Genomic DNA, 9,791 nt, shown 5'->3' on the forward strand with positions numbered 1-9,791 from the left:
GTTAAAGTGAAATTTATAATTTTTCAGGCATTGACTCATACTAACTTTAAAACCATAGTTGTGAGCAGGCCTAGCCATTTCTAATTTCTACTTGCCTTGTTCATGTATAATTTCTCCAACAGATGAAGGCTGGTGGCCGAGTTGTGAAGCGATTAGGGGGTAGGTGCGGGAGGGGTTTCTACCTACTGCTGACGGGGGTTCAGGGGGCTTTCCTCGGGAAATGTTGAAAACAGAGATGTATAATCCTGCATTCTGGCTGTATTTTGGATAAAAATCATGTCACTCTATGAATGTACCTAAGACATTTTTTTTTTCAATTCGAAAAATTCCATATTGATAAACATTTATGGTATTTCCAATCACCTTTAAAGTTTACATTTTGACTTACAAAAATAATAATTACAAGAGGCCCAAGGGCCTTGAATCGCTCTTCTGATAAATTGTACAATCTATCACTTCTATTTGAAGCCTCTAACCCTAAGTATCCTATGACCCAAGTTGCATCAACTGACAAAGTTTGATGATTCTTAGCCAATTAGGACTGAAAATATTTTTAATAATAAAGCTATAAAAACCATAAGTACATCACAGTAACCTATATTAAGATGGAAGTTTTCTGAGGACTCAAGATGCATTAATAAACAAAGAATGAAGATTCTAAGCCACTAAGTATTTGAGATATTTATAAGTGGGTCACTGTGACCTACTTTTTTGTCTACATTTTTTGAAAACCCGAGATACATTCTCTAACAACCAAATATGCATAAAAAACAAAGTTTCGTAATTCTAAACCAGTTATTACCATAGATACTTAAATAAAGCCATAAAATGTCAAAAAATTAGGTCACCATGACCTACTTTTTGGACATCATTCTCCAAAAACCCAAGATGCATCAACTTACAAAGTTTGATGATTCTGAGCCAATAAGTACTGTAGACACTTAAAAAAACCATAAAATGTTAAAAGTAGATCACCGTGACCTACTTTTTGGTCGTCACTCTCCGAAAATCCAAGATGCATCATCTCACAAAGTTTGATGATTCTAAGCCAAAAAATACCTAATATATTTAAATAAAGCCATAAAATGTAAAAAGTAGGTCACTTTGACCTACTTTTTGGTTGTCACTCTCCGAAAACCCAAGACGAATCAACTCATAAAGTTTGATGATTCTAAGCCAATAATTACCGTAAATATTTAAATAAAGCCATAAAATGTCAAAAAATTAGGTCACCATGACCTACTTTATGGACATCATTCTCCCAAAACCCAAGATGCACCAACTTACAAAGTTTGATGATTCTGAGCCAATAAGTACTGTAGATACTTAAAAAAAACATTAAATGTTAAAAGTAGGTCACTGTTACCTACTTTTTGGTCATCACTCTCCGAAAACTTAAGACGCATCATCTCACAAAGTTTGATGATTCTAAGCCAATAAATACCTAATATACTTAAATAAAGCTATAAAATGTAAAAAGTAGGTCACAATGACCTACTTCTTGGTTGTCACTCTCCGAAAACCCAAGATGCATCAACTCATAAAGTTTGAAGATTCTAAGCCTAAAATTACCGTAGATATTAAAATACAGCCATAAAATGTCAAAAGTAGGTCACCATGACCTACTTTTTAGTCGTTACTCTCCAAAAACCCAAGATGCATCATCTCACAAAGTTTGATGATTCCAAGCCAAAAAATACCTCATATATTAAAATAAAGCCATAAAATGTTTAAAGTAGGTCACTGTGACCTACTTTTTGGTTGTCACTCTCCAAAAACCCAAGACGAATCAACTCATAAAGTTTGATGATTCTAAGCCAATAATTACCATAGATATTTAAATAAAGCCATAAAATGTAAAAAGTAGGTCACCGTGACCTACTTTTTTTCATTACTTTCCGAAAACCTAAGATGCATCAACTCACAAAGTTTTGATGATTCTAAGCCAAAAAATACCTAAGATACTGAAATATTACCATAAAATGTTGAAACTAGGTCATCGTGACCTATATTTTGGTTGAAATTTTTTAAAGTCACAAGATGCATCTGCTGACCAAGTTTGATGATCCTACGTCTAAAGGTAATCAAAATAAGCCTTTTAAACAATTCAAAAAACAAATGCCTGCAAAATACAAAAAGTAGGTCACAGTGACCTACTTTTTCATAAAAATGTTTTAAGGTCTCAAAATGCATCAATTTACAAGATTTGATAATTCTAAACCTCTCAGTGTCTGAAATATTTGGATTAATTGTTTTAAAAAGAATTAGTCATAAAGTTCAAAAAGTAGGTCATGGTGACCTACTTTTTGGTTGACGTTGTTCAAGGACCCAAGATGCATCAACTGACAAAGTTCGATGATCATAGGCCTTAAAGTGCCTGAAATATGCCTTCAAATCAATTTGAAAACAAATGCTTACAAAATTTTAAAAGTAGGTCACCGTGACCTACTTTTGAGTTAACATGATGTGAAGTCCTGAGATGCATCATCTTACAAGATTTGATGATCCTAGTCCTAATAGTAAGCAAAATATAAACGTTTTCATTAATTGTAAATTTAGGTCAACTTTGAAGTGACCTTGAGACCACGCCCTTTGCCCCAGGGTCATGCCTTGAACAATTTTTAATCTTCAACATATCCTGATAATTGTATGTAAGTTTGGTGAAAATCTGCCTGGTGGTTCTGGAGAAGAAGATTTTTTTGCAACCAGTACTTTTGGTTTTGTTTTCCTGATTATCTCCCCTTGTTTTAGGGTCCCAACCCTTATTTTAGTATAAATGGTAGCCCTTGGGCCAAGGATACCCTGTGACAAATTTGACACAGATTGGCCAAAGGGTTCTTGAGTTATGGCCCATATTCTGAAAAGTTAACGCACACCGCACGACGCACACCGCACAAATGGCCATAGCATTAGCTCTTTGAGCCTTTGGCTCAGAAGAGCTAAAAATGATAAACCATGTTTGAAAATATTAACAATTATCATGCAGGTATAATGTGTGTCAATTCTAATTATTTCCTTGCTTTAAGTAAGTAATTAGTAAAAGAACGAGTGCACTTATGGGCCCCGGTAAAATGTGACAAAATAAACATTCAAATTAAGCAAACTTTTTTATCCCAATCATTAATTGATATCTAAACCGTAAGATTCAACAAATTTTACAGCTGAAATTCAGGTATATACAAAGAACAAAATTTATAAGATCAAATTTCTTGGGGGCACTCAGAATGTGGTACGCAGTTTCTTCAATAAAACGGCCCCATTCCTCATTCTCAAGAAGATTCTGGACAGCTGATGAGTACTTTGGGTTAAAACACTTTATGCCACCATTTGTATCAGAGAATGATCCACAAATAATATTTTCAGCTCCACCAACACTTTCAGCATTAATTACAATACTACTTGTGGCAGAAATCTCCTGCAATAAATCAAAGGACATTTTTTGTATTTAAAAAATAGCATATCGATTCACCAATGCAAATAAATGTATATGTATAAATGTATATGAAGTAGTTTATACTTGCCTGTATATTGTATTGGTGTTCCTTGTCAGGTTTTCCACTGGAATATTCTGGGTCAAACATAAATTGTCGTGCTTTAATTTCAATTTCATAGGAAATGACCTTGACCTGACCTTTCCACTTATATTAAACGGTCCTATTAAATATCACTTATGCCATCACTTATTGATACTGTCCTCTTGATTCTGTGAAAATCTCATTAAAGTTTAAAAATGTTAGAATGGACTACTCCTGGTGTTTGGCAGTTTTAACAATAAGCCCCATTTATGATAGGAATGATTCCTTATAATTTAATTTTTAAATAATTAAACTGTGGATGTAAAATTGTGCTGCTTTTTATGAGTTCAAATTTGCCGCTCAATAATACATCCCTAGAAACGGAAGTGATTTGAAAAAAGGGGACGTAATAACTGATACACAGATCTAGCAACCATGATGTTTGTTTACACGAGGTAAGAGCGAGCTACTGTTTGAAGTACATTTATAAAATGTAGAATTTTCTTTGTAATTCCATGGACTGGAAATGTGGGATTGCAAAGATACAGATGAATCAGCTGGTTGTCAAGGGGGTGTGTCCCATACCAAACCAGGTTATTACGTTTTATTCTTGTGTTCCTTTCTGGAAATCAAACAATGGGAGACTAGAATAAAATCAAAATTAAATTATTCCGTATTCAAGTATCTTGGCTGTGGTTTCCTAGAATCAAAATCCCCATTAATTTTCTTGGGCAGAGGGTTCGATTATAATTCTGACGTTCCCGAACCAATTTTATAAGTATTTGTAACAACTTGTCCAACATCGGTTGATGATTGCTTTGTGGGTTCAATGCGATCATCTCGAACCCCTAGCTTCCCAGAAGCTGATTGAAGGATTTGAACACTGTAGAACCCTTCTCTGTCACGCATAGGTTCTCCTATTGGACTGACGCCGTAAGAGGGTTTGATAAACATGATAGTCCATAGTATGCGAGTCCTTCTGTTTAAATCGCCAATGAGGAAAGAAACTTAGAAATCTCGTATTACATTGTTAACTGCGCAAATTTGAATATTCTTGTATTTTAAAAGAACTATATTTGTTGTGAACTGTTTGCACTTCAGATTTTAGTGTGTTAGTTGGTTCCTAAATTAAAACATCTTTCACATACTTTTAATTTGCGATTAATGCATTCTTCTCACTATCTTGCAATAATTTGTAATGCAGTCTGTAATGAATCACAGAGCTCTTGCCATTGTGGAAACAGTTCGTTTGGACAGACCCTCCTCAGCAAAATTTGCATTGCTTTATCTAAAGGGCTTCTCGGTTGTTGTGAATTTGGTGTCATTACAAGACCACCCGTAGAAGCATGGATTTCTGGATCATGAAAGGCCATATCATCATTGTCTGCAACATCTAAAATATTTGAAACATTGCTATTGAATGGCACAACTTGGATATCAATTTGAATGAAATTTATGGAATTGGTCTAAAATTGTAGCTGTTGTTTGATGCGACATCAACTCTTTCGCATACTTGTCCATACATATTCTCTTGCAGTGTCTCAAACACTTCAAGTAGTCTCTTCTTAATTTAGGATTTCATTTTTTTTATTGCGAAGGTGACAAAGAGGACGGAAAACAAATGATTAGTTAGACCTAAGTTGTTCAAATTACGCCAGACAATGGGCTAGATATGAAAAAGAAGACATTGACACTTTGTCAAAATGGATTAAATGTATCAGATCCATGTTAAAGTCACGTATTAAAAGATTGAGGGGCAAAATGAAAACCATCTATCTTTCTGTGTTTAATAAACCAGAAGTGAAAAAAGAATTAGATAAAATACACGATCAGTACGAACTGGTTCCTGCCGACGAAGCAGGTAACAACATTTTCTTCGTTTGTAAGGCTCATTATATAAATTGCACTCTAGAAGAACTTGGATTTAATCTACAAGTGGTATTCCTACTTATACTTCTCTTTCTAAGGAAGAATTTCTTCAGAATCACCTGTCAATTTTGAATACTTTGAATATTCCACAGAGCCAAAATGAATTTGAACTACCTTGTATATATTGGATTCCGAAACTTCATAAGAGTCCTTACAAACAAAGATACATTGCAGGTTCCAGTAAATGTTCAACCAATCCTCTTTCGTGACTTCTCACTAAAATATTGACAGTAGTGAAGGAAAAACTTCAAGAGTACTGTACAACTATATATTCAAGAAGTTGTGTAAATCAGATGTGGATACTTAAAAATTGTAAAGAACTTTTGGACAATTTGAAATCACAAGACTTTACAAAAATCAACAGCATAAAAACTTACGACTTTTCAACTTTATACACAACAATTCCCCACGACAAATTAAAATCCAGGCTTTTTGATATCATTGATAGCTGCTTCCTCAACAAAAATGGAACTCGTAAGTTTACTTACCTCGTCATGGGTCATTTGAAAAATTATTTTGTTAAAATAAATTCTGATTGCACACATAAGTACTCTGAAGTTGACATCAAGAAGATGCTTGAGTTTCTGATTGACAGTATCTATGTGGTTTTTGGAGACCAGGTATTTCAACAATGTATTGGAATTCCCATGGGTACAAATTGCGCTCCGTTATTAGCAGACTTATTTTTATATTCATATGAAGCAGAATTTATGCAAAATCTTTTACGTGAAAAGAAGAAAACACTTGCTGTGGCCTTCAACTCGACATTTAGATATATAGACGACGTATTGTCAATTAATAATGATAATTTTCATTCCTACGTCGACACGGTATATCCTGGTGAGCTTGAGATAAATGATACCACTGAGTCCGACACTTCTGCTTCATACTTGGATATTTTACTTGAAAAAGACACTAATGGTAATCTAACAACAAAGCTATATGATAAACGTGATGACTTTAACTTTTCTATCGTCAACTTCCCTTACCTATGCAGCAATGTACCTTCATCACCTGCATACGGAGTATTTATAGCTCAGTTGATTCGATACGCAAGAGCATGCTTTTCGTATGAACAATTTCTTAAACGAGGTAAATTATTGACAAGCAAGTTGATGAAACAGGAATATCAACAGTCTCGTTTAAAGTCATCATTTCGTAAATTCTATGGTCGATACAATGACCTTGTCAGCAAATACAATTTATCATTGAATGAAATACTGACTGACGTTTTTCATACCAATTGTTAGTCCATTATTTATACACTGAATTGACCACGGATTTTTTCCCGTTATATCCTGATTATGACAACGAGCACACGGCGGGTGTGACCGGTCGGTAGAGGATGCTCACTCCTCCATGGCACCTGATCCCAACTCTGATGTTTCGGAGGTCCGTGTTTGCTCTGCTCTTATTTTGTATATTTGTTTAATGGACGTTGAGATTGAATACTGTTTGTTATTTCCATATCCTTCTTCATGAAGTAAATGTTTCAAATCTCGAAAGTACTTTAATCAAAACCCTATAAGCAAATTTTAAATACGAAATAAAAAATAAAATTTTTTATTTACATGTACATTGTTACCTATCAAAGAACCAAATCCATAAGCGGAACTGATCGGAATTTTAACCGTCTACCAACCACCATTCATAATGTTATAATTATTTAATGCAGATCAGGATAAGCTCCTAGCTTTTTTTTCAAAATATACACTATATAAGATATAAGATTTTTTAATGAATCAAAACTGTATTCTAGTATTTGCCACTAATAAAATATATTTTCTGTTTAAAAAAGAAACGAGACATACAGGTCATGATGGTCACCTGAGTACCTATTATACTGACCTGTCAGAGGGTCTCATTTTTGTATTTTAAGCTTCAATTTAGAGTCTAAGTCATAAATATGAAGACAGTAATTTAAAAGAAGGGAGGAGTGGGGATCTCAGGTTGTTTATATCCAAGCTCCAAAATTGTAAACTTTTGGTAAAAAGAGACCTGTAAGCCTTAGAACACATGTAGTAAGCTGATAAGGGGATACAAAATTTTAACTGTTGGTTAAAATTGTATCTGCTGATATTAAGGTCATTTCAAATTCCCAATTTTGTTCCCTCATCCAGACAGGACGGCATTGGTAATCTTGTACTTTCAAGTCGTACACTTCAGCTCGCTCTTCTTTTGTTGAAAAGGCTAAGTCTTGATCAAGTTACATGTAGTTTTGCTACATTTTTTTCTTCTTGTGCATACTGCATTCACTCTGTAATTCCATTCAGATTCGAAAAGTTTCTGAAAATCTTACAGGTAGATGAATGCATTCTCTCAATGGCTCATTTGTATTAGTTTGTAATTTTTAAATTCTATTCAGAAAAGAGTTCATTACTAACAAAATAAAAGCAGAACACCAACTGACTGCTACCCATTCGGGGTTAGGACACCAGTGTGTTTGTTTTTATCTTGAGTGCATGTACAGTGGTGAAACATAGCATACAGACAAAATCAGGCTCAAAATTGTCCAAAGTAACAATGATTGGCACCAAGTTTTCTTTTAAATAGAAAGAAATTAATGGAACGTGTGTTGATGTTTCTACAATAAATAATGACTTGAGAGTTTCACTTTTTTTCAATTTAAGTTAAAAAAATAAGCTAATTGAAAATTTCCTCTGTATAATAAGATGCCTTTTTTCGCAGAGCACATTATGTTTATGTTATTGCAGCAACTCATACCTGTATGATACGAGTTCATTCCCAACGTTTTGGATATTTTAATCTAGAATCTTGAGTTGCAGTAGCTGTCAAAGCAACCATCAGAGATTTTGTGTATTAATAATGGAATGAAAATAAGTACGAAAAACGTCAGTCACCTTTTGACTCTATGATAAATTGTATTTGCTAACAAGGCCATTGTATTGACCATAGAATTTACGAACTGTTCACAATTTTGACACGGAGTTGCATAATATGGGATTGGTATAGCGAAATATGGAGGCCAATCCATGTCTACAGCCATAGACACAGCTTCCCCGAGCAGTGTACTTGTTCTGACTGGTGATAGTGCTGAAATGTCTGAGTATGAGGATGTACAGGGTTGTGAAAATGTCGTCTGAATTGAGGATTGCGGCGAAGGGGACTTCGTTTGTTGTGAAGTGGATGAAGTCTGCATGGATGTTATATTTCGGATGGGGCCTGTTGAGTTTGGGATGAGGTGCCTGATGATGACCAGAAGATGTTGCTGATGGTGTTAAAGGAGTGAACACTGATGTGGAAGTCTTTTTCTGCTAGACTAGTATTTCATGGGTCTTTAAAATCTGGTTTAACTACATTTACACAAACAGGATTTGCAGAAAGTTCTTCGATAAATATTGATGTCACGGATTTTCATTTTTAAATTGATTTGCCTTTCCGAAGTACTCTCTTCTTGCCCCCTTATGTTTTCTGTCCGCAAACGTTCCTCGGTCTCTTTAATCATATTTATAACGAAATATTAGCTATGTTTAGACATATAATTTATTTTATGCTTCTTTGAAAGAGAGTCGCCTGCAGGGGGCAGTGCTAAGAGCTTCTGCTCTAGAGTCGCCAAGTAAGGAGTCAATCCTGATGGCGAGGGTTCGAATCCCACTGAGGGACGTGAAGACAGGTTTTTCGGATAAGACCGTATAATCCAAGGCCCTGTGTCGCAGTAGGTGCTGCCACGAAAAAGATCCCTCACTGCTCAAAGGCCCCGAGTGCCGAGCATACGACAAAATTTGTAGCCCTCCACCGCCACATGAGTGAAAAATTCTCTAGAGGGACGTTAAACAACATATCATCAATCAAACAATCTTTGAAAGAGAGAAATTGAATTTTGAGTACTAGTACTATGTTACAGGATACGTTACACCAATTCCATAGAAAAAGAGGTTAAAGGATTTGAAAATTATACAAGCATTGACCGTAATTATTATCACTGAAGAATATATTCTTATATTTAAACTAATTAAAAAAAAAATAGTTGCCTGTATATTCGGTCAAACTCCTTAACCGACCCATACTTATTAAAGCGTTTGATTAAAATTTTTTATTTTCATAAAAATATTTATTGTTAAGTTAACCCGTATCAATAAGTAAACATCGAAGAAGGAAAAATACAACTTGAAATACAACTCCAAGCATATACATCTATTTTCAGAAAGTTGCGCTTTTTCGAGTGTTCTTGCATTTTCCGTGTTGAGATTTTTTTTGCCCTTTAGTGCTTATAGTTTTCTAAAATAGCAAGGCATAAGATCAACTTGTATGTACAGCAAAACTCGGTTAGTACGAACACGGATATTGCGAATTTACGGATATAGCGAAGTCATCTTGGATCCCCAG

This window comes from Saccostrea cucullata, unplaced genomic scaffold (genome assembly GCF_032062105.1).
Source record: "Saccostrea cucullata isolate Sc308-1 unplaced genomic scaffold, CSIRO_AGI_Scuc_v1 ctg3518, whole genome shotgun sequence".
Lineage (NCBI taxonomy): Eukaryota > Metazoa > Mollusca > Bivalvia > Ostreida > Ostreidae > Saccostrea > Saccostrea cuccullata.